The 4,265-nt window shown below is 45.1% G+C and overlaps 1 pseudogene; it reads left to right on the top strand.

Annotated features, from left to right (window-relative positions):
- Window positions 1–661: 661 nt before the first annotated feature.
- LOC147965173 (uncharacterized) lies at window positions 662–1,479 on the top strand (annotated as a pseudogene).
- The last annotated feature ends 2,786 nt before the right edge of the window (window positions 1,480–4,265 follow it).

The raw sequence follows: 4,265 nt of genomic DNA, 5'->3' as shown, positions 1-4,265 counted from the left end.
ACGCGTTACAGCGCCGCTGCATCGCATTGGCTACCACACCGCACCTCCGCCTCTCCCTCTTATCTCCGCTCTTCCACCACAGGCATCGCATTTGCTCGTCGACGACGGGGACAACGTCGCTCGTCCCCAACCTGTCCCCAACTGGCCACCGTCCCATCACCAACTTTGCTCAGAGTTTGTAGTCTATCCATCACCTGATGAAGGCGAAGAGTTTAGGCTTGCCAGTGCTCCCGGCTTGGCCGCAACTCCAAAAGCATCAGTCCAGCCGACCCCTGCAAGGTAAAGGTAAATTGTGTGAATGACTGAACTGTTACTTCTACTGTTGTATTGTGCGTATGAATGTTAGATGTAGCATAGATAGATGCATGGTTTTGCAATGATAGTGAGCATATATATGTTTGTCTACAAGACATGCACAAGTCCGTGGCATTTGGAAACCAAGCATATATGTTGTACTTAGGAAAGACAATGTGAAGGAGGTTTTGTTTTACTAAATTCATTGCCTGAGTAGATGTTCTCATCAATCTTGAAAGGGTTAAATTTGTGGCCATTTTGTTGTTTCAGTTTAGTAGTGGGTTCACTAGTTGTGTTAGTAGTAGATTTTGCTCCAATGCGGTGTAAGCATAACTTTGTTAACGGTAAACTATTTTGTTGTAGTGCAATGGATCGAAGGTGGATACAAGGAACACGTTTCACACCACCATACATGAACGGTGTCGAAGAGTTTATGGATTTCGTTCGCCAAAATTTCAGGGAAAATCAGGACATATTGTGCCCATGCAAGGACTGTCTAAATGTGGAACACCGCAACCAGGCTGAAGTAGAGGAGCACATATTATGCAATGGTATGTCTGTTACATATACAAGGTGGGTCTTTCATGGTGAAGTAGTGAGTGATGATGAAGGTGATAATACAGACGGTGTTGCATATCAATTAGATGATGATGATGACCGTGATGTAGCCAATGGAGGTGATGTTGCGTATATGGTAGATGATATGTTCATGTCTGGAAGGCAAGGCAAGGATAAGCCTAACCTCTTTTCCAAGCTAATGGATGAAGCGAAGAAAGATCTCTATGAAGGATGTAGTGATTTCACACGGCTGTCGTTCATTATTAAGCTCCTCCATATCAAATCATTCAACCGGATTACAAATAGAGCATTTAATCAGTTTGTTGAGCTGATTAGTGTGGCGTTTCCACATGCTGATATACCTAGATCATACACTAAAGCTAAGAATGTTCTTAGTGAAGTCGGGCTGGGTTACAAGACAATTCATGTTTGCAAGTTTGATTGTGCATTGTTTTGGGGGCCAACATGCCAACAAGAGCCATTGTCCTGAATGCGGGACATCAAGATGGAAAGACGAGGTGGGGAGGAAAATGATACCTCACAAGGTACTTAGGTACTTTCCTATCATCCCAAGGATTCAACAATTTTTGTGTCAAAGGAACAATCAGTAGATGCAAGGTGGCATAAGGAGAAGAGGGTTGCTGAGGCAAATGTTATGAGACACCCTGCTGATGGTGTAGCATGGAAGCATTTTGATAGTGTGTTCGGTTGGTTTGCTAAGGATGCCCGTAATATGAAGCTTGGTATTGCCACGGATGGATTCAACCCCTTTAGAAACATGACAAGTTCATATAGTATGTGGCCTATTTTTATAATCCCCTACAACTTCCCACCCTGGTCTCGTGAGCCGGTCCGGGTCCCATGTCCTCCTCTAGCTCGCCAGTGGGTCGTTGCACTAGCATCAAATCAAAACCACATGTGTTGTTCGATTACGTCTTGCCATAAAAGTCATGTCATCAGCGGGCATCGCCCATCTATGATGCCGTGCTTGTCCCTTAGGTCACCCACGCTCGCGTATTACCCGCGCCACTGTTCCTGTCCTTGGCCCAGTGCAGATTTGTAGACCACCTAGCGATGACTAAAAGAACTGAAGCGAGCCGAAGGCGTGCCGCCGTCATTGCCCCTCCCTCGTCGGAACCGGGCACAACTTGTTGTAGTAGCCAATCAGGAAGTTGTCTTGATAAGGCCCCATAGGATGAATGCACCAGAACATCAACCATCACCAATGAACAGAAAGCATAGATCGGAAGGATCCAACCTAAAGACACACGAACAAAGACAAACAAAGACCGGATCCAAGCAAATCCACCAAAGACAACCACCCAGCCGAATCCCACGAGATCCGTCAAAGATACACCTCCATGTGCCCTCCAACGATGGTAGATGCACCACCAGGATAGGGGCTAGGCAGGGAGAACCTTATTCCATCTTTAGAAAGCCACTGCCATCTCGTCTTCCTGAACAGAACACAAACCCTAACAAAACTTGAAAAAGCACGTAAAATTGGAGATCTCCCGCCGGCAAGGGCGGAAATCGACCGTGCACCCATGACCCTAAGGCCACAGGAGACATGGTAGATCGGTGGTGCCGCCGATGGGAAGAAGAAACCCTAGAGATGTGGTAGATCACCGGAAGAAGAAAAAATGCCGGGGCGGGTGGTGCCGCCTTTCCTTGGAGGAGAGACACACTCCAGATCACATACTTAAGACCCCTCTGTACAACTTTAGACATACTTATTTACAATTCTCCCCAAGAAACCACTGAAAATACCACATTATCCCTTTTGTGGAGATGGAAACAGACCTTATGGTTGCTCATGTTTGGCCCTCTGGTTGCAGTGAGAGGCATGATACTTGCCCGATGTTGCCCTCCTTTTCAGGCCTTAGCTTGGTTAGTTAGTTTTTCCTTTGCGGCGGTCGATGGCAATGGCGGTGCTGTAGCCTTAGAGTAGTTCCTCGCAGCATTATGTATCTTTTTCGTGTTGCTTTCTTTATCCGTTATATAATTTCTATGCATTTTTGGCCAGTTGATGGCTTTATCAATTCAAAGCCAGGCTAGGTTCGAGCCTATTCTCGAGCTCGGCCAATGTCTTCTCTCTAGAAAAAATACCACATCATAATGTTCATGTAAGATTTACTTTTTAAATAATCATTTGCTACTTATTTAAAATTAAATGAATTACATAATATTAAGTAGAAATTAATTTCTGAAAATAAACCATCCCCTCGCAAAAACACAAATTTCCCTCCACCCACGTACTCTTTTCCCTCCACTTTCCTATTTTTTCCCCGCATCCACCCCGTGTCCCCACCTGTCAAAGACCCAACCAAAAATTATCCTTCTGTTTCACCCGTGAAGAGGCATCGCTAAAAGCCACCGCCCGCCCCGGCATTTTTTTGTCAGATTCAATCGACTCTCCTATCCCACAACTGCAGCGATCAGGGCCGGCAGATTGGGGGTGGCTGCCCCGCCGGCCGAGCACGGATCCACCACATCAACCATCCCCGCGAGCACTCCACTCTATTCCCCCACCCTGCTGATTGCAGCGACCGGCGACGACGGATTGGAGGAGGCCGCCCGACCAGCCGAGCTCGGATCCGGTGCATCAACTGGCACCAGCGGATTTGAGGACGCCGCCCACCATGCTCTCTTTCCCTACCGATTGGAGCGACTGGCCACGGCTCACTGTAATTTTCTCATCCCGCCCTCCTCATACCCAAGCTCTAGACCTAAGGGATCATCAAGGAAGGGATTTGGAGGATAAAAGCACACACGAGCGTGAGATTTCTTTACATGTCTGAACACAGCGCATGTGGCAAATCCAGTAACTCTGTAAGATTTACTTGGTCTTTATTTAGTTGTTTGTGAGATTTCCTGTAATACAACGACTCTGCATTTGTTGATAAAGACTGAGTCTGTAGTTGTTCTTGTTTGAAACTGAATAAAGACCGAGTCTGCACTTGTTTGAAACTGAATAAAGACTGAGTCTGCACTTGTTCTTATTTAACTGAATTTTGGACTCTCCATATTTTCAAGTATGTTATTTATTTCGATCTGTTCTACATCCCTCAAAAGCATCATACAGTAATGTATTTTCCACCTCAAATTATACAAACATCAATTCTAAGTTTAATTATAAAGGGACACATGAACTACTTGTTAGTACAGTTGCTGTTTACAACTATCTTACACAATCTAGTTTTTTGTCTACTAGAAATGATAACCAGGTTCAAGAGATAATTTAATGTAATTATGTACGTTACAAGTACTCCTCCAAACAAGTTTCAGCAAGTTTCAGTCATCTAGTGATGATAATGTAGGCTGGTAGGTCTTTTGGCAATTCACTAAGTTCACTCTTTGTCGTATTTTCAAGCTTCAGTTATTAAAACGTGCCACCAGTTCCAGAGAGTGAT

This window comes from Triticum urartu, chromosome 6A (assembly GCF_056163025.1).
Source record: "Triticum urartu cultivar PI428250 chromosome 6A, HENAU_Tu73, whole genome shotgun sequence".
Taxonomy (NCBI): Eukaryota; Viridiplantae; Streptophyta; class Magnoliopsida; order Poales; family Poaceae; genus Triticum; species Triticum urartu.
The sequence above is the reverse complement of the archived record's forward strand: the minus strand, read 5'-3'. Positions and strand labels throughout refer to the sequence as shown.